Here is a 22,684-nt window from a genome sequence, read left to right as displayed (position 1 = left end):
TTTTCTTTTCCTAAAAATCGATTTTCCACACCTTCTTTCAGTGATCCGAAACTGACCTTTGGTAACGCTGCGGTCTTTTCCTGCGGTGAGAAACACCCCAAGGCAATTCACCTTGACCACCGCGGTAACATCTTCGTGCGTGCATGCACGCGCACTCTGTTTACCCAACAAATCGGTGGAGAAAAACTAAAAAAATAAATTTCCCCTCTGTGGTGCAGTGCCTGGGTTGAAGCACGGTCTTAAGCATGCTTGGCAGGCAGAACGCGTAGCCGAGGTCCTGGGAGAGCCGCCAGCTAAAGCTAATCGCGGCAGAAACATGACACACGCGTGCTTTCAGTGGGGCAAATTGGCACATGCAAATGGCGTCCCGCAGCAGAGCGTGCTATTAACGGCAGACGCGGGAAAGAGAAGAGCTGCACTTCCGCGCAAATTGGGTGAAGGGTTTCATCTAATGTGGGACAGGCGTCAGAGGGCTCCCTGTTAACAGTCAGACGGTGGCGTTGAGAACCGAGCAGCGAGCTTTCTGGTTAGGAGAAGCTCCAGATTCATTGCGGATGACTGGTGGAGGCGGGCGTAGGAGAAGCCTCCACATCAGGGGACAGACTGGTGACCAGAGCCCGCGTCCCTGAGTTCAGAGTTTCCTTGAAAAAGGAAAAAGAGACTCATTTGCTACTGTCCGGGCCAGAACTTTGGGGGTGGGTGGGGGTTGGAGCAGCCAGAGGTATTTAAGCTTACTGACATACCAAACAAGGGGTGCCCCTGGCAGGAAGTGTCCTTCACCGAGGACTTAAACCTGAATGGAACAGGAACTTTGTGCCGGCAAGGTCCCACATACAGGAAGCTTTAAAGAAGCAAGTTTAGCGCGGGTCATTTGAGAGAGGAAATGCTTTCAAAATATGATTATTTCTGCTACCAGTTGGACCTCTACAACTAAACAAAGAAGACACGTGTCCAACTCATCATTTCTGATCATGATAATAGGACTGTAAGCTTGTATCAGTGGCCTAAACCTGGTCTGGTTTAATTTACAACCTCTCTTGCTATTAAAACACAATGTGGTCCACGTCAAACCTTTTTATTTGCACAGTTGCCTCAAGTGTCATCCAGCCAAATGGGAACCAATCCACCTGCTTTCGAATCAGTCCACGTAATCCACGGCTGAAAAAGATAAAGGCTCTTAGCATTCGGCAGCTGCGGCACGAATGCTACGCTGTTAAGTGTTCGGCATCGAAGCGGCCCTGTGAGGTTATGGCTAACGTGGGCGGTGGCGCGCATGGAGAGGAGGCTTAGAAGTGTGTCAGCACAATGCCGTCAAATGCGGGTGTGTAAATACAGGAAGTGCATGCAGTAAAGAGATGTTAAGTAGCTTGTTCCATCACGCTGATGAGCTCCGTAATGCAATGTAGCCGCCATTCTCTGACAGAAGTCAGGATGTGTTCCAGAACATCATCTCATTATCTGTGTATACATTAACCTTGCTCCAGACATTGTGGTGGGTTGGCTCCACATACTCAGATAAACAGGAAATTCAGGAGAGAATACAGGTACACACCTATTGTGGAAAATATAATTACTGCTGTTGTTACCTGCACCAGAGACGGGTTATAAGTGGTGCTCTATAAACAGGCTCATGTATCCTGGCCCTGCTCAAGGTTTCGGCCTGTTATAAAGGAGTTTATGCTCCAACGAGGTCACAGTAACTGAACTGATTATGCGTCCCAAGAGTTCCTGTCTGCCTTGAACTGGATAAAAAAAATCACAGAGAACCTTTTTTTTGGCATACCTGTGTTTTTGGGGTTCTTCGGAACCAATAAGGTCTTTTTTCTTGAGAAATAACAGGACCTTTGATGGGAATGAAAGATAGATTTTTGTTTTTTTCATAACTGACTAGTTATGATATGTCAATAGGATGCCCCATAAAAATAATGGAAAGTTCTGTTATTACAGTGTCAGGAACAAGTCTTTCATTACAAATTTTTACAACTAAATCTAAAACTTTACGACTTCCCTGGGAGTCAACATGATAATGAGAATAAAAACTATTTCTTCTTTTGTCTTAGTCAGCGGTGATTTCAGCCAAACTTTTAAAGGCAATGCGTTCTGGTCTTTAGTTAAAGGATGAAATGATGATTTCACTTTGAGATTTTTGGTGTTTGGGGACACAAAATGAGACAATGAAAGGAATAACAGTTGTTTAAAGATGGAGCAGAAGAAAATGTAAAAAAAGAAAAAGAAAATCGCTGGCGCCTGTTCAATAATGGAGTACACTCCAACAGAAAGACATGAGCTACTTTAAGCCTTCAGTTCAAGGTGGCTGTGATCTGTGGGTTTCTAAAGGAAGTATTTTTCTCTCTAACAGGTTTTCTTGTAACCAGAACGATCTATGTTGCATTCACCGGCTTTACATTAATGCTAATAATTGTGTTTTAGAAGAAGAAAAGGTGGTGGAAAAGTGAGCTTTGTTAGATTCTCAGTGGTACGTTACTCTTTAGCATTGGTCTGTCTGTGGCTAATGTGTTTCTGATACGTTAGGATATATATATTTTTATATATTTTTATTTTATATTTATATTTTTAGCTGAGATTAAAGTGTGGGTTGATTGTAAATATGTCGCGAGCATCCCTGCTGGCGGCTATTCCACTGGTTTGAACCTTAACCAGAAGTAGAAGCTAATTACTTTAGCTTAAGTTCCTCTTCAAGTCGGTGCTGCTTGAAGTTTCCACGCGATCAAAGAGAAACATCCCCTAATATGTAGCTTACATATGGAAATGTGAAAACTGCGTTTGTTACGATTTAAAAAGCACCCCCTGCTAAGCGCCTGCTAAATTTGTTTCATGTCAGATTTGAGGGATGTTTTTTGTATCCCATAATCACTTTAGGCATTGAACGCATCAGACGCACGCTCGGGAAGAGCAGACACTCCCCCCTTTCTAGTTTAAAGCATCTTTTTAAATGCATCAAAATCGACATACTTCCTCATTTTCCCATCATTCAGTAAACAGAGCAGCTTTCGTGCACTAGCGTGCTGCTGCTAGTTTAGATAAAGATGCGGAACCAGACCCATTCCCTTGGTGGACAAAATTTTACATAATGAAGTGATCCCTCGGTCAAGACCCTCTGCTGTCAAGGACGTACACTGTGAGCCTGCTAATCCTTCTGCGTAAAGCATGTGTGTGTGTGGGTGTGTTTGTCTGGGCGATTCAACAACAAGCGCAGTGATTGGGTGACAATATTTATAAAAGGATCTGTTTGATTAAAGCTGGGTAACCTCTTCACACGCAGTACAAACACAACTAAGCTATAGTCACATTTTTAATCAAGGCGTGAGCTCTTGTCAAATCAGGTACGCTGTTTAATGTCAACAACAACAGAAAAAAGTCCAAACACGAACGTAGCCGTGGCGAAGCACTCACATACCAGTATGGCATATCATTGCGCCTGGCAACACACTCACAGGAAATCAGCCTTGTGAGTTAGGACACGGTTGTAAATGCTAACCCCAGTCCAGATACGCACAGATGCGGCGGCTTTGCATTATTTAGGTTTGCGACCAAAGCGGCGGTAGTCTATATCCGACTCGGAGAGTTGAAGGAGGGGTAAAGAGAGGTTTATATCTGAACTGGAGACAACCTTTTACTTTTGCAAGGAAGGATGTATCGGGGAAAAAACAATTCAAAGAGATAATAGCTGTATGAGGTCGGCAGGATGGTGCTGATGGGGGAAGGGGCCACAGACGCTTTACAGTGATTGGCTCTGAAGGGCCGAGTCTGACCCGGTTAAAAATGAAGCCATAAAGATTATTCTGGGGAATAAAAACATCATTTAGCAGATGCTCTTACCCAAAGTGGTTTAAATTTGTGATAAAGCAAATATTAAGGATGTTATTGGCTCCGAGTGAAGCCAACAAGGTCAACAGAAACAGATTAATTTGTGTTTTTCTTCAATATTTTATTACAAAAAAGGTGTTGAAGTTGGGAATAATTAAACTTTTACATAAAAAGGTCATGAAAGAATTTGTAGTCATTACAAATGAAACACTATTAAATTCACTTAAGTATCAAGAAACACTGCTAGCGGTCTCACCAATGTGCATTTTGTTTTTGGAAACACTGTTGGTCCCAGATTTGAAGAGTCAAATGACGGATATCAAACAGTCACGGCTTCCTTTGCCGGGTGGAATTCACGGAAATGTTAGAAGCGGTGGGTTTGGAACGTTTGTCTGGGTAATGGAGACGTTAAAACAGCGGTAATCCTGCGCAGTAAGTATCACCCAGATATGCCTTTTTCATTTTCTTACAAACATCTCTGAATCCTTCGGCATTCCAGCGTAATTATGTCTGTATTCCCAAACAGCAGCACATTCCTGCTCCATGCCATGTGTGGGCAAACAATACGCAGGAGAGTACAAAATTTCCCAGTCGCTAACACTTTTTGGTTTATCTCCCATCGTTTTGGGGCTTGTTTTGCCTGACACACACCTGCAAAGACTGCGGAATTCATTTGTTACAGCTTTAAAAAAAAAAAAAAGAAGAAATTATTAAATACAGGCAACAACGGCAGGTAAAAGAATGATGATGCAGAAATTACCCAAAGCAGGAAAAGCGCGGGTTTCAATCTCCATGCATAATGTGATGAGGCTCTTCCACACTTTGGAGGCAATTTTTATACTCATATAAAATAAATATATGAGGGAGGCATTAAATCCTCCCGAGACGCCTGGTCCTGTCAGAGCTCCTGATGCCTGCAGTCCAAAATAAATCCAGCTGCGAAGCAGGTAGCTCTCTTACGCTGTCTTTTGCATACCTGCTAGCACATTGGGTTGTGTTGAAGGGGGGGAAAGGGCATCAGGGAGAAACCTGGAATTGTTCTGGCTGTGATGAGGAAAAACAACAACACTTGGTCGGGTCATATGTTTATCTGCACGTGATGGTCCTGCTTAGCCTCAAATTCAGAGGGTTATATCGCAAAATATCAACGCTATTAGAGTTCCAGCCTCTGATTTCTGTCATGGTTGGTAAATAAAGACCTCATACATGCTGTGACCACTTTTGGACACGGCGTTCCTTTGCTTCCTATTGCTTTGAGTCGGCAAACATGAACCCGTTCACGTGTTTCCGCCCCTCCCGCGCAGAGAAATCAATTCTCAATCATTTGTCTTCATTTCAAATTGATGCATTACAGTGTAACAGCGTTCCAGATTTGGACCGCTCAGCTCCACACTGGCGCTAAATAATGAAAAGGAGTTGCTGAGAATAGAAGCCCAGAGCACACCATGGAACGTCTGCCGGTCGCTGACTAACTGGATCAGTCACCGGCGTGATGGATCTGTTTACAAAAGGTTCTGACAAGGGAAACATTATGTAAGCGCCGCGCTGTGATTAGCCGAGTGTGTCTGTCATGTATGAAACTCCAGAATGTCTCAGAGTAACATGTATATTTAATAGAAACGACAGAGGCCACGCACGCTGTGGAAGCTCTCGATTTAACTGGTTATTCGCCCTCTCGAGCTTTAGTGCCATTCAAAGTAAAAGAGTAAACATCTGTGTCCAAGTTTGGCACTGGTTTTGACCAAAGTGAGCTTCCAATTCAGGAGTGTGTCCATTGTCTGTCTCCATTTCTCCGGAGGATTTTGGTTCTATGCCCAGCATGTGGAAATGGAACCTGACTTGCAAAAAAAAAAAAAAAAAATGCAAAAGCAGCATTTCTACTTCATGTTTCATACAGCCCTTTAGAAATGTAGGGTGGAAGCGCGGGTGATGATCCCTTTCCTGGGATCCACAATCCCTTTCGCGGGTGCAACCTTTGTGAGCAGTGGGAGTGGGAAATTACTGAAATGTTTCTGTTGCTGTCGATTTAATTACCCAAAGCATTTCCTAGCAAATTACTTAAAAAGGGATCGACATGGCTTAGTTGTTGAAATTGATGTTTATTGGTGCCTAATTGGATTTTTCTTTATTTACCGTGATATTTGTTCAGATAATCCTCTAATTAAACGTTGTGAACTACACCTGAATTACATTCCTCTTTAAACAAAAGATAATTACAGTTGTGTGGGTATCTGTTGGAGAGTAACCGATTTTTTGCTCACACACAGATTTCTGTGTGTTTGCATTTCTGATGCTTCAATACGCCACAGTTCTATTGAGGAAACTGGGAGACAAAGTGGGAGACAAAGATGGAAAAAGGGTTGAGCCATGGGTGTTTGTGGTCATCAGAGTCAGGATTCACTTCAAAAGTTGATGAAACGTAACTTTTTAGTTCAATAATCTCTGATTTGGTGGTTAGAGGAGATTGCTTGGTTCTGTCTGCGGTTTCTGCCTTTTAGGGGAAGTATTGCTTTTGTCTGAAGCGGGGAAGCCACTTCAGCTACGTGGATGGCACAACAGAAAAGCGTTGCCACCAATCACGCGTGTTTGGATTTGCTGTTACAGTGAATTCGGAGGCAATTCATTTTTAAACTATTTCAAAATAACGAGAATAACAAAAAAAAGGACACAGCGACCGTTCCGCATTTTATGTTACGAGCTGCGATCAGAAAGAGGAAGGCTTGATCAGTTCTGACGTCTTTTTCCAAAGACATCGGACAAGATTTCCTCGGACAGACGGAGAGTCTGGAAAGGGTGGACGCAGAAGGGAATATTCTGTTGTTGCAGCAAAACCGTAGCGTCGCGCACTGAGCCACGCATTTGTTGGCGTCCTACAGAGTTCACGGAGGGTTCAGCGTTCTGGACGGATAATTTCTTTATGCCTCGAATTCACTTGTCAGGGGGGAAAAGCTGCCATGATTAACTCAATTGAGACTTTTATTCTTTAGATTTTTGCAAAATACACCTTTCCAATCATATTTACACCTTCTTTGAAGTGTATTTTTGTGGTAAGGCTGCCTCATTGCATTATAAGTAGAGAGGTGGGTAATTCTGGCTTAAATCCAGCTGGTGGAAGAAATTATATTTGTTATGTTATGCATGTTATTTTGAAAAGTCGAAAGAAAATCCCTTCAGCAGTGAGCAAAATTAAGGCTCTATGGCAGAGGTGTCCAAAGTTTTTCAATGAGGGCCAAATACAGAAAACTGAACAAAGTGCCAGGCCACACACTAGAGGTGACATGTTGACACACATGAATACTGAGTGTATTTCTAACTCACCTATGATATGAGGAAGATTCCACTCAGTGGGAGCCGTGATGCTGTGCTTTGGACTGGAGGATGGCTGACATGTCAGGAGAAAGTTTGGTGGTTGAGACACGAAGGACTTCACAGAGATGGCCATCAGTCATTCTGGCTCTCAGTCTGCCTTTGTTCTGATTTAACAGAGAAAATGCCTGTTCACATATGTATGTGGAGCCGAACAGGCACATCATTCTTTTTGCGTGGCGTCTCATCTGAGGAAACTTGGTATTATCCAAACTCCGATAGAAGTCAGGGAGGGAGAGAAGCTGATGTTGACTCTTCAGAGAATCATCACACTGCATTTCAATGAGTTCTAACTGCAGACCCTCTTCCACTTCTTCTGCATCCACCAGGAAGGGGGTCAAGAACAGCTTGATCTCTTTCTCAATGACAGAAAAACTTGGAAACGTTGGTTGAATTCTGTCATGAGAGATGCAATCACAGACACATAGTTTTTCTTTTTAGCAGAAATGTTGGCCTTTGGAAAAGCTGACTTCATTTCGCTTCTTTGCGCTTCTTGGTGGATTATACAGTGCATTCGAACAGCCTCACCTCCGCTCTCTTTGACTTTGGCGCACACCATCGATGCCATTCCTTTGCGCTCGCCTGTCATAGCCGGAGCCCCATCCGTTGTTACTCCACAGAGCTTGTCCCATTTTAGCCCCGTCTTTTCAACTGCGTCTGACACGGCTTCAAAAATATCTTTGCCCATCGTTGTGCCTTTTAGGCTCATCATATCAAGCAGCTCCTCTGTACAGCAAAAATTGTCATCAACTCCCCGCAAAAAAATGAACAGCTGCGCAGTGTCTGTGGCATCAGTGCTCTCATCGCATGCAATTGAGTAAAAATAAAAAGTACAAACTTTGTCTTTTAACTGATCTTTCAAGTTAGCTGACAAGTCCTCGATTCGCCGCACCACTGTATTTCTGGACAGGCTCACGTTGTTAAAATCCTGCACTTTTTCTGGGCACATTGTTTCGGCGACTTTCATGAGACACTGCTTCATGAACTCACCGTCTGCGAACGGATTGCCATGCTGGGCAATGAGTTTAGCGACTTCATAGCTTGCTACTGTGACTTTTTTCTGTATTTTGTTGGCATGAAAAAAAAAAACTGTTGTTGAACTTGCAGGCTAGCTGCCATTTGCTTAACTTTCTGTGTTCGTTCAGCACCGGTGTACGATGTGTAGCTCTGATGTTTGGTCTCATAATATCAACGGACATTATACTCTTTCATCACAGCAACGGCTTCATTGCAAATCAAACAGACACACTTTCCGTCGATTTCCTTGAAGAAATATTCACCTTCCCACCTTGTCTGAAATCTTCTGCACTCACTTGCTACTTTGCGTTTCTTTGGTTCTGCCATTTCTGTTGACTCGTGGGCGCGGAAAAAAAGTTTTTCTTCGCTTTTGTTTATTCAAGAAGCAGTTTTTAGCGCTGGCTCCATCTAGTGTTCAAAACTGAGAAGTGCAACAGAGTTCAGGTTAAGCTTCATGTCCGGGTCATATTCAATTGTGTTTTCAGAAATTGTTGCGGGCCAATAAAAACTGGACCACGGGCCGCAGTTGGCCCACGGGCCGTAGTTTGGACACCCCTGCTCTATGGGATGCTGATGGGTTAATATAAAGGATTAATGCAGGCTGGGGTTTTCAGTGAGTTGACAACTGACAGTCACGCATGGGGTCGCCGTTCTTATGTCAACAGGTGCGGCCGGGTGGGCTTTCCACCTGAACTGAATATTTGAGTGAATGTGTGACATCAGCTAACAGCAACACCACAGGCAAAACTACCTAAGCGTAGTTTTGGAAAATATTGATACAGGAAGTAAATCGCAAAAGTATCAAGAAAAAAAACCAAAAACAAACTTTGTATCAACTTATTTCAAACAACTTGTGTTCTTAGCCAGAACAGGGACATTGTGGTTAATGGGGAAAGGAGGAAATGGTTGCTTTCCTACTGGAATGATCAGCAAAGTACTTTCTGCTTTCGAGCAGGGGTCGGAAACCCGCGGCTCTTTAGCGCCGCCCTAGTGGCTCCCTGGAGCTTTTTCAAAAATATGAAAATGGAAAAAGATGGTGTGAATATATTTTTTGTTTTACTATAATTTCTGTAGGAGGATAAACATGAGAAACATTCTTCAAGTTTTCCAATGCTGTCAAAATGTGTACAATAAATATTTAATTTTAACATCTCATTGTAATGGAAGTTAAACTTAAAGCACCATCAGCAGAGTGGTCACGTGGTGCATCATTCTCTTATGGATGCTGCAGGGAAAATAAACATTTAATCATGAATGCTCATTATGTTTTTGTAGCCTACTGAAAGTAGGCTAATATAGCTAATATAGACACTTACAGCATGTGCTGCCTTCATAATAAGGTTTTTAATTTTTTTCTGGCTCCAGATAGATTTGTTTTATGGTCCAATATGGCTCTTTCAACATTTTGGGTTGCCGATGATTGCTTTAGAGGAACAGCTAAAAGGTAATAATTCAATCAAAAAGCAGCTGGATCACTCAAAAATGTTAAAAACACCCAATAGAAACATAATTTAATAGCAAAAACAACAAAAAATCATGTCATACTAATTAGAAAAATTTGGATCTACGGATACACAGACAATCAAAGAGTATTCCTCAGCGTATATTAAGTCAGACTGGCTCTAAAATCATAAATAGGCAGCTTGATAAATTGTATAAGAGGTTTACAATGAAAAATATGCTTCTCTTTACAATAATAAGCAGCTTTATAGACATATCCCTGGTTAACACAAGATCTTTTGTGACATTAGAGCATAAGTCCTTTCCAAACGCACTCCAACTTAATCGTATTATTAAGATTACTGCTGCGAGGCCGCACATGTTTCATCTGGATCAAAAGATGATGCTAGAATCTTTAATCGCTCCGTAATTAATGTTCGGATTCCCGCCGATTATTCACAAGTGACGCCGACGAGTGGAGAGCGCTGCATTCAAAGCTCCTCTGAGCTCCCTCTTTTGCCCAAATAAAAGGAATGCTCGGAGCCTCGCTTAATGAATTCCAGCGGAACATTCTGGCCGACTCTCGCCTGAAGGGCCGGCTGAGCCCCAATCTCTCACGCTTCTGTTCTCCGGCCCCAAATGTGACATAACTCATCACCTTTGTGTGATTCATGCCGACAATTGTTCTTCAGTGACAATGCCATTAAGACGAGTGTTGGAGTAAGTACCGCTCTTTGAGCTGTCATGAGCCGGACCCAGTTCAGTGGAATGTATTGCTCCTCTTTTTTGGGGAAGGGGGGGGGGGTGCATTGTTGCTCATTTGTCTTCGTTTTTCCCAGCTCGAGCATCTCCGTTCGCCGGCACTTTTTGTCAAGCCATCTGTGCACACTAAAGTCAGTGCTTCCTCCAGATTATTGCGCTATATTAAACCTTTACTGAGGACATGTTCGGCCACCATGTTATCGAAGATTGTCGGTTTAATCAAAAGTTTTAGCCTATAGTTTCAGCGGTGAGCCAATGGGGTTGACTATCAATTTAAATAATACTAGTAACAGATATACAACCTACTTATGTTATAAATTCAGGCATATGCCAGGGTGCAGTGTATTTTGGGATCTTAATAAAGAGGAAAGAATTGCCAATAATGTGATCATAAAACTAGCTTTAATGGTCCTTTTTATAGTTCACTATTTCCTAATGCCTTCATGGATACTTAGAATGAATTTGATCCAACACAGCACAATCGGCAGCACTGAAGACACCAGAAGACGGCCATAAACGCTCGCAAGAAGCTGACGGGTAGTTTGATGAAGTTGTTCATCTGCATAATTTGGCAGAAATGACCAAGTCGGGAAGCGAAGGCCATCGTCGACAAATAAAGGCGACACTTGCGTCCCTCCACACCGACGGTAGGTCCAGCTCAAGGAAATGTTAATACCTCAAAAGGTTCTCCCGCTCTGGCTACAGCAACACTTTTCTCACTCACTTCAATACCCCTTCTTTTCTTTTTTATTTGGATTGCTTATGTGCCTCATTTCCATAATTACGTTGATCAGAAGGCGCCCTCCAGCTCTGTCCATTTGGCTTCACCCTGCCAGGGTTTAATATGTATTTTAGTCCTGTGACAACCGTTCTAAACACTCTTAGCACTCTGGTGTGAGCATGAGTAAAGAGTTAGGCTTGACAGAGCACTAATGGAATTCTCCCATGAGTCTTTAGACGGCTTTCATATGTCTTAATGGGAAAAAGCAGAATGACTGCTTAATGGGAGTGTGTGTGCGGGGCGCGCGTGTGTCCTAGAGTCATATATATACTTGTTTTATACACCGGATCTAATGCTGCCGTAGCAGCTAAGCCTCTTAGCATCTTCAAGCAAGGTCCCTGTTCCGTTTAAGGTCATCACTGTTGTTTTATTCATAATTCAGTGACTGATTCAGCGTTATTGATGAGTCTTGTGTTAACTGAAGCGAGGATTTTTCCCACCAATTCCTCTATTGATTTGAAATGCCATCAGTTGGAGCCTTAATTAAGCAGCTAATCGGGGGAAATGCTATCGATCATCCAGCGTCACTGCAGAGTCCTGTGCCTTTGCCTCAGAGCACATGTGGGCCATTCGAGTTGAACTGTCGCACTATTTTTCATAACATTTTTACGACTCTAACCCCTATTAGCTGAACTACAGTGCAAACTCTTTAGCAGGAACAGCAAAGTTGCCCGGCTGATTGATGATGCTGTCTGATTAAACAGTAAGTATATAATGATAATGAGAAACTGATAAATAAACAACATTCTACTTGAAATCGGTTTGTCAACAGTTTTCATTGTAGTATTTTTATTGTCTGAGAAACACCCCACATATACATATTTAATATATACACGATTTCTTCCTGACTTTATGTCACTTTCAATGTTGGGAAAAGAATGAATAAACCTGAATTAAATTGTAAAACTACTGAATGTGTTGAAAATACTGGAAGTATGAAACTTTGGGGGGGTGCTGAAAAATGACGACATTCTGAGCAAAAATGCATTAACCGACAGTATGTTGTAAAATGATCAACAGCGTGCGTGCTAATAGCTTCCCACAGCCCGTGCAGTTACATTAAATTAAAAGAAATGACTTGCTCTTTCACCTTTTCATTAGCCATGCTAGCGAGCAGCTGCAACAGAAATGATGGACTTTTATTGCGAACTCGGTGGTCTGTGCATCTCCAGCCAATCAAAACATGCCAAAGAGCGTCACTGACCATAAATGTTGTTTAATGTAAGGTTAAAAAGGGGGGGGCCTGGGAACACCAAATAGTTTTCCAGGAGATGTGACACAGTAGGAGAGCAGCAAGCTGTTGTAACGAAAAGGGAGCTTTCGAAATATTCATACATTTAATTCATCTATTGTATGACGATTATGCATCATATTTGCCATGGGGCTGGGATAAAAGGTTTGACCGAACTGACTAAAACCCTTGCTTCAGGATGTACCGATGCCGCCATGTCCAGATGAAGAATGAAGATAAAAACACCAACCCGGCAACAAGTACTGAAGCAAAACTGAGAAAAACTGGATCCATCTGACTCCATTATTGACTTAGTGCGATAAGGGCAGAAGCTCAATCTCACATTGTCATCAAAATATCATGTAAAGGTAATGTTAACTATGCGGAAAAGGTCAAAGGTTGGAAAAGACGCCGATACTACCAGAACAGAAAAACAGCTGTTATGGATTGCTAAACGAGCTAAATGTCAGGTACAGTGCGTTAATCAAAGGCGAACAGACCAAAGTGAGTGAAAAAAACTTGATGGAAAAAAAGCAGCCGATCGCCCCTCTCAGACTTACAAATAAAACCAGGAAAGTGATGCAAATCTTTCGGAGCATCTCAGGGCAGCAGGTTCTGTCTCTTGCAATTTGTACAACAGCTCAAAGTTGGCCTTGAAATTCTGTAAGTCGAGCTTGGAGGATTTTGTGAAGAGAGGTCAATAAACGTTGATGGTTTCTGAGGAGTGTTTTAAAAAATAGTGAAATGTCAACAACTTTGTCCAACAGGTCTTGCAAGATTACAGTTGTGTATCTGGTAAACCTCCTCAATATCTGATTATTTCTTTGTCGTACAAGCTCGATTTTTCAGGGTCGTTTCCCTTCAAACCGTAAGCTAATAAAGCAAACAGGACACAGGATGTTTTTTTCAGCTAATTTTATAGCTTGAATATTTGGTATTTTAGTAAAAGAGGCCGTGGATACAAAGGCTCCTTTGTAGCTTCTGTTATTCACTGTTATTTATTGTCCTGATCATTACACTCTTGGTTCTCACGCTCTTGTTCCTCATAACTGAGATCAATCAAAGTTTGCGCTTTACAAGATTTGGCCTCTGACCGTTGTTTGTGATACACAATATGTTGCTCTTGTGTTTTCATTATTCCGTCTTCCCACCAGCTCTCAGAGGTTTATTAGGAGTTGACCACGGCCACGTTAGTGGCAGCGCTTTAGCAGCCAGCTGCTGCTGCTGCTACAATATATCCTAAATGTAACGTGAAATGAGCATGTGGCGTGTTTTATGAGCGCGGTGCACTTCATCAGCGTTTCTCATCATGCTACACATTTAAATGGGCTCTCTGCCAAACATGTTGATTTATGAATACACAAATTGAATTACCCTGAGTGCTGTCATACACTGACACATAAAATCTGCGTTTATTTGTGCCCCCCTACCTGAAATCTGATGGGACGAGCCGAGCACGAGGCAAAGAAAAAGGGCATTTAAATGAGGCAGCTTTGGAGTCCTGATTTCAAAAGCAGGGTTGAATTAGGGGCATGTATTAGCGTGTGTTATTCTCTATTTTAAAAGGCTCCATACAGAAGGTTTATCTAGTCTGTCTCCTCTAATTTCATGTGAAAGTTCCTGCCCGTGCTTTTTTCATCTACAGCAACTGGTTTTATTAATTACTTTCAGTTCATTCGCTTACACTAATGTTGAAAAATATGATTCATAAATACTTGCTAACCATGAGCTATTGTTGAGCGGTTTTGTGGAGTCTTTTAAGCTAATATTACCAATAAAGTGCAGAAATCTCAAACCAATCCAAGAGGAGAAAGAATGAGATCCTTACGACACATGAAACCAGTCTGTTGGTGGTTATTCTTATGGTGGTCAGTAATTGGTTTTATTTGATCACAGTGAACTCATGTTATTTGTTAAGCTACAAAGTGAGGTTTTCCTTACTTCCTGTTCCTGTGATCGGGGTTTCTTTAGTTTATTTATAATCCCATGTGGCATTTTTCTGGGTCTAATATGCACTCATTACCAAGGTGATATGCAGTTTAAACCAGTCATCAACAACTTGAAATTAATGTGAGTTAATTTGCTTTAAAAGGAGAAAGCAGAGGGACGTTTGCCTGGATTTTGCTTTTCAAGGATCGCAAGCTACGTTGAGGGTTGTGAATGAGGAGCAAGAGAATAGCTCAGATGTGTGATATACAAAGAAGAAAAAGCAGATTTTCAGTTTTAGTGACCTGTAAAAAAAAATATATACAGTTTACAGCTTCGAGATAAATTCCAAAAAATAATAAAGTGAAGCATTGTGGGTAAAAGTCAAGGATGACCCGGAGCTGACAGGGAATTTCAAATCAGTTCAAATCAGGAAGGTAATTCTGGTTAAAGTGTAAATATTTTCCCAGGGCCCTTCAATGGCCTCTAGCATAATCAAAACTATTGTCGGCCATCTTGTTCTGCGCTGGCTTCTGCTGCCTTGAGGTGCATAATTAAGCTGACCTTGGTTCCTCTTTCACGCGTCCATCTTCCCGTCAGAACTCTCGTCCTTTCACATTGAGCCCGTTTGATCGCAGTCGGGGCGAAACAAAGAAAAACCAAAAGAGCCCGTCTCGCATCAAGCTCTGACAGTATGAATATCAAAATCCAATTGCAGCGTGAGCAAAATAACCGCCGATTTGATTTAGGGAGATTAAGTGGCGTTATGCACACCCTCACTTGCCTGACAGCGTGACGCACTCTCGCTCAATCATCTAATTGTGGCTTCTGACACTGTTTGTCTCTGCAACGCGTCTGAGGCTTTTGACGAGCTCCCGGCTGCTCCTCTGCCGTCTGTTCCTGCCCCTCCCCCGACCGCAATCTAAATCCATCTTTTGAATCCTGTCATTAGTGTCGCTGACACGTGAGGCTCACACAAGTCATGCAGACCTCTCCGGCTCGCTCCCATTTATGTCAAGTTGACATTCGTCAAGTTCATCTTTGATTTTATTCAGCGGATGGCTCAACACACATCATGTACGCTTCCCTGTAGAAAGCCTCTGGAATCACTAATGCCAGGCTATTTATCTTTTTGCTTGATGCTCTCAATCTGGAAAGATGCATGATTACATGAATTATCCCTGTAAGATGCACTTGAAAAAAAACAAGATCCTGAAGAAATTTGGTTTTTGAATAACAGATTCACTGATGATCTGTGTAATTTTGAACTTCATCATCAATTCAGCGTATGAAGCCGTGTTGAGTGGTTGTCTGAGGCTTTTATTGCCAGCTGATGAATCCTGGCTGCTCTTCCTTCCCATGATACCTTGGCCTGCTTCATATGCTTCCTGCCTGCCCTTCCGGTCTTATCTCAGCCATTCCTTTTCACCCGATATTGTCAGTGCTTGCCCTGACCATCGGAGTAGAGCTGGGGTTCCTGTGGTTAAGGAGGCTCATCCTCTCTTCACCTCCACCTGGAGTCAATCGAAGCACAGCGGCATCAACTGGAAAAGGGTCCATCATTGTGTTGAAAAGTCTAAAAATGTATCGGTGCATTTATGATAAAGGACACCCCCAAAAATCTGTTACTTGATAATTCAGGAGTCCTGAGAATTTTAACCAAAAGCTTAACCCTAATTATTGATGAACATGCAACGGCCTTGATCATTAATGGAGAAATCATGCTACTGAGGACTTCAGGCATCCTCTGACCAAATATCACACAGCGTACAATTGTGTTACTATTAGACGGACATAGGGCTCACAAATGCCCGACACTCTCCTTTTCTCCCTCCACAACAGCCATCCAATAGACTGTTTTTATCGAACAGCTACTCTCTATTTTTACAATTATCTTCCTGTACAAAGTGCTGGAAGATGATTACCTTTATGTCATGATTTTCCTGAATAATGTGGCACTCCAATTGGGAATTACAGCTATAAGAGACTAACCAGCCCTTGGGAACACTCATCATTGTCTCCTTTTCTGCTGCTCAAAGCCTTTGTAGGAGAACAGACTAAACTTGCATTGAAATGGACAATAACATTATTAGAAAGAATACCAGTAATAGTATGCTCTTGAAAACACAGTTTTTCCGAGACTACCTGCTTTCTTAAAAGCACTTTGTTCTCTTCGTCTTTCCTGTTTATATCCCTCTTCTTTCTGTCTCCATACCTCTGCATTGATAGTTGCTAGTTGCTCTTGTACTAGGTAGTTTAGGACTGTGAGGTATTATTTGTATGGTGGCTTGATTGTGTCTCTCCTCGTCACGGTCAAAAGCGTTTCCTTAATGACTGAACTGTAAATGTAAACAACATTATTACAGTTGTGCTATTGTTATCAACACTGGCTGTAGCAATCAGTAGTGGGACACATATATTGGGATATTAAAACGCCACGAGATGCCTTGTTGAGGGTCTGAGTTACATCACAGGATAAAAACAAAATCAATATGCCACGTGTATGCCATCAATATGACATGTATGGGCCATGCACACATTTCCTCTGTTGACCTGCGGGGGCAGCATTGTAGCTTTGTTGTACGTAGTCTTTAGAAGAGGAAGAACAACAAACTGGGGTCTGAGAAAGTCAGAGGATCTGTAGGGAAACGCATCATTTCAATGGGCAAAGGCAGGGCACACCCCTGAATGATTCACCCGTTCATTGCAGGGCCCTATGTTAACCATTAGGGGGTCAGTGCCTTGCTCAAGGATTTCTTGGCTCTGAGGATGTCCTGGCACTTCCCTCTACTACCACAACACTTCTCAAATTTTGTGCACATTTGAACAGCTTTAATTATTTAAGAAAACACCAATTTACCAATATTGTTGTATCACATCATGAAGTGTGTGCGTATCTTCCCATCGCTAGTAGCTATTGTAGCATACATTTCATTTTCTTATTTTATTCCCCTACTCATGTGACTTTAAATTGTGTGGTACTGATAAAAACAGATGGAATCAAGGTAAAAACCCAAAACACGCGCACACACACACACACACACACTCCTATATCCCTCTTCCCTCTGCTCTACTTTATTACATAACCTAATGAGGCATCATGGGTACTCAGTCTGCATATATTCAGGCCTATTTGTATGTGCAGGGGTGGAATTTGGATGGATGGCTGAAGTGATTCCATGCAAAAGTCATTTTAACCACATTCGAACCTTCGAGCTGGACGAAATCAACTAATTTGTCATGCTACCGTTGGAGGACTCTGTGCAAAACAAAAAAAGGTCACTTCGCGAGCAGACATAACTCAACAAAAGGAGCAAATGGATCATGGAAAAGATGTGGAAGGGAGTGAAAAGCAAAAGGAGCAGGGAAAATCAGTTGGTAGTGGGGATTCGCTAATTGCTAGCTGCTAGCATGTTCTAACTTGACAGCAACGTGTCATAGAAACCCTGTTGAAGAACCCGGGGATTAAAGGGTGAAAAAGAATGTTCCTTCCTGCATAAAACATCCACCAAGTCTAAACCACTCACATCCAGATGGGTCATTTGAGTTCATCCATCTGTCATCAAAATGCCTTTTTCTCAGGCATCTGTCTTCATAAAAATGATGCTGCATGGATTTTCAGGCCCATCTGGGACTGGAGCAAAGAAACAACGATTGAACCTCAGAAGCTACACCTGGCCCCAGGCAAACACCCACTTGGTCGTTGTCTCACAAAAGCTTGTTAGCGAGACGACATAAAGCGAAATATCCAGTAAAATATGACGTGGGCTTTTGCCAGCCATTAACACGCCCACTGTTTAGAGACAGTCACTAATGTTTTACTGCTACTTAAACAGTGAATATGTGACATTTGGATCGCCTCTCCTCATTCATCCTTTTGCTGCTTGTGGACACGTTCCCCTCCACATCTGTGTCCTAGCATGCACCCCGACTGAACCCCTCCTCAATGGTAGCCTGTCACCGTATTTTCCGTGCTTTTCAAAAACCTACTCACCCTAAAGGAAAGGCCACACACACTGACTGAGCGCACAACCCACCAAAGCAAAATGCATGAACGGGCTGACATGACCCCGCATGTTACACCAATCACCCCTCTCCAACGTTCCCAGTGCTGTTAATAACACACACCACCACCCATGGTGACACACATGCTGGATGCGGCACTTATGACCACGGAAAATGGCAGACTGCTTTCTGTTGGCCTTAGAGCTCCCGGTATCAGCGGAGGTGCAACCTTGAAGTCACGTCTCACAGACGCAAGACAGAGCTCCTTTCTTTCCCCCTCATCACCTGGGTCTTCGAGTCAGAACCTCTGCCAAGGCAAGTTGATTGCTTTTGTGGCGTTGTCACTGTTTCGAGCTGGCAGGAACAATGAAGCACCGGCAAACAGCAAACCTTTGACTACAACTCTGACTCCTTGACAATGGCATTTTGATTTTAACTTTATTTTAAATACCTTGTTTCAACACACATCGGGTCAATAGAAGACAATCTTTTCAATTTGAGGCGCTGGTTTATCAGGATTTAAAGAGTTTAAATAGTGGGTTTGCTTGTGGAGCACGATTAAACCGACCAGAATATGTCACCATTCCCTCTGAAAGGAAGATGTGGAAACAGACGTGCTCCAGTGGCCTAGGACACCTGTCATTGGGTGGACAGAATATTAATCACATCAAGAAACAGTTTTCACTTGAATATGTTGTCGATCTGTAACCTCCCATGTGTTTTATATGACAAATTGACTGGTAAAACATTGAAACTTGGCATAAAACCTTTTCTGGATCATTTGCAAGATGCACTGGGAAGCAGTGGGAATAGGGCAGACGCCCATCACCCGTGACAGATTTATAAAGAGGAGATATAAAACACTATCAAGATACTTGACAATCATAAAATCATAGGTAATTACTCTCATCCAGAGCTGTAGGCTGGAGGTCCCTCAGACAGGTTTTTGACACCATATAGCTCTACAAAGTCATCAAGAAACATCTACTGAAAGGGCATCCTAAAGTGATCCACACACACACACAGGCACGCACACACACGATGAGAGTCCCAGGTTATGTGAAATGGAATGCAGTGCCCTGCTGGAGCTTTTCCAATTCACGGTTGAGATCATCACCATTACTCCATCTCTTAGGTCCTGCGGCCTGAGCTGCATTCTGCATCACAGACGATATCCAGGGAAGCCTCACAGGTGAAATCACAAATTTGTTTTGGACCCTTATGAGGTAGCACAAATGTCTTGCCTCAATGTGGTCTGCCCCGCGTCTCCTCTCTGCCTGATTACGGACGCTGTTGCATGACGTTAGCCGCTGTTGCATGACGTTAGCCGCAGGAAGCTCGATCAGAGGTTCAGAGTATTCTCACGTAATAACACAAAGACCTGACCTGCAACACCCACAAATGCATTTGTAGCTGGTGCACCTACCAGGAACACAGCTCAGACGCTATAAATCAACTTGATTTTTTAGCCCTGCATTCCAGAGCAGGGGCGTCCTAACATACCCTCTCAATCCTTTTGAGACACCCAAGTAAATCCCAGCTTCTGATCCACTCCGTCCTTGTGTCCTATTTAGCTGCGTGTGCTGATCTCTCACTCTCCGCTCGCTCACCATCGCTCAGCCGGGCACAGGTACATCACGCGCCATCACGCACACGCATCTTATCTCAGTCAAAGTCACAGTGCATCGCTGTCAGCGCTTCCTGGGGTTGGAATGCATGCCGCCATCGCATGGATTTATCGCTCGAATTGCGCTGAAGAATGCAAGCGAAAAATCAGGGCGGCGGCGTGCATTTACTCTTTTGGGGCGACCCCATTGATTCCGTGTAAGCGGCGCTCAAATGGTGCTACAAACCATCAGACTCTTCAAAACGAGAGCCTGATCTGAGAGGAGATCCCCGAAGACACTTTGCTATTGATAACTGGAGATGAGGGGATTGAGAAGAGATTTTCGCGGCGCCTCCTCGTGGCTTCCCAAGCACAGCGCCTAGATCTCCCACTGTCCTTGAATCTGTGTTTTCTAAATTCACAAGAACAACTGGGAACGCTTTGAGATTTACCAAGTGAAAAACAAAGAAAAGGGTTTTATTCCACAGCTTATGTGTTGTCTTCTGTCGTTCCCTCCCTCAGTTGTGTCTTTCTGTACCAAATAAAATATACTGGACGGGTGTAAAAATCCCTATCAGATGCTGGAGATCAAAGCAAATTCACGATGAATATTTGGTTTCGGTTTGCTGGACTGGAAAGGTGGAAAAGCCAGTCAAAAATAGCGTTTGGATATTCTGGTCCTCGCTGATTGTTAAGTTGATTTTTTTTAGGGTCTAAGTTATGCGTCTTCCTGACACCCGGAGCACATTCTCTTTACAGCGTGCTGTATTTCACCATGAACCTCGCCAGCCTTCATCAATTCCCGTCTCCCCACAACTTTCTTCATCATCGGAGGACGTTAAATCTGAATCCGAGTGGCAGTTTCCTTGCTCCGCCGACGCCAAAAAGAAAGGGCGTCCCATTAAATCTCCGGATATCAAATCGCCACGCCGCGGATTTACGGCGGCGGGTCAAGGCTTCGCTTAATCACGGGCGTGTCTTGTTTACTCCACCAAGAACTTATTCAAAGCTTTTAAATCATGAATGCTAATGATGACGGAACATTTGTCTTTTGCTCTTGAGGGTTTGGACCCCCGCCATCATAGAGCAGATAAACACGGGCGAGATGAAGACAGAGGAAGAGATTCATTTGTTCATATTTGCAAAGCGAACATGGGGAATAATTGTCATTGCGGCTTAATAATGAGGCAATATTTGCATAGCTTAACATAAATTATGATTACTTGCTCTAACATGTACAAGTAATTAAAATGCAATCAGTCCAAGGGAAAGAGGAAAAATGCTATCAGATATTGGATGATGAATAGACATCTGAGAGAGAAGCTGGGGAAGAGTGATGAAGTATAAAGAGTCATCACAGTGCTGTTTGAAATGTTGCTCTCGTGCGCTCCAATAATGTGCACAATCCTCACATCTATAGGCCTCCCCTGACGTCCTTTGATTGTTTTACAGGGGAAAAGATATGTTTCCCACACAGATGGGAGTCAGGTGAATCTATCATTCCAAGGATCTTGGCACAGATCTGTCCCCACTGTGGACTCCACGAAATAGCGCCCGGAATAAATAAATCTGAACCCCCGCAAAGATTTATGGCTGCGTAGGAAATAAAATGGAAGCTCCCACCGCGAGCTAGCACAACCTCCTGCACCTCTGAGAGCGCTGGTCGAGCACGCACAATACATGTTGCATGTTTATGCGATTGGGGAATTCATTGCACAATCATTGCACCGGTCACATTTTTTTAATCTGCCACATTTCACTGCAAAAAACCCCACAGATTTCTGAACTACTTAGCTATAAAGTCACATATCTTCACAGAAAGTTGAGAGAAATGCACATTGGCTTCACGCAGCAGCAGCCAGTTTCCCCCTATTTTCTTCAGATTGTTTCGAAGCAACATATTTATGACCTGTCACGTCATAAATATGGACAAAAGCGGGAAAGACTGGGAAGATAGTCGACCACAGAACTCCAGGATGAATCAGCCAAGTCATCTCCAGTCTCATTAGTCAGCAGAAATGTCGACATGGAAGGAGAGAGGGGAAGGAGATGGGAAGGAGATGTCGTTGAGGGAGAGGGGGATGGAGGACGTGAAGGGAAATGATTAGCCACTGATAGCTACCATGCTGTTAAAGATGAGATACATATAAAGTAACAGATGGCACTTTGGATTGTTTATTGTCTTGCATTGGAATGCTCTAATTTCAACATATGGTTTCAGTAGTTACACAATCGCTGCTTTGTTACTTCAATAAATTCAGCACTTTCTGCACCGTATCAAATCAGACCACATTTTTTTGACAGGACTGATAATGTATCTAAGTCACATCCCTTTTTAACTCAATACAAATAACTAATGGCATTTGTCTGCGAGGTTTTCTTGTAAAGGTCACATCTCACTCCACATCTCCCTGAAACTAAGCAACTCCAACTTTGGAGGCCACTTTGTCGACTTTGACAACTGAATTTTTACTTTTGCCTAATCATTGGAATCATTCGACTTCTGAAGGTAGTCGGTTAATTGGTTTTTATGTTTCACATTTCTATGACACTTGCAAGAGCCATCAAGAAATTATTTTATTAAACTTTTCAAACTGCACTGATTTTACCGTCTTGTGCTGAAGTCACAAAAAACAATATTTCCTCATTTTTGGACAAGCTTCGTAAGCCTTTTATAGCAAACTGGAAATAATCCAGCCCCACTGGAAGAGCTGTTGGAAAA

This window comes from Takifugu flavidus, chromosome 21, assembly GCF_003711565.1.
Source record: "Takifugu flavidus isolate HTHZ2018 chromosome 21, ASM371156v2, whole genome shotgun sequence".
NCBI lineage: Eukaryota > Metazoa > Chordata > Actinopteri > Tetraodontiformes > Tetraodontidae > Takifugu > Takifugu flavidus.
This window is presented reverse-complemented; position numbering follows the sequence as displayed.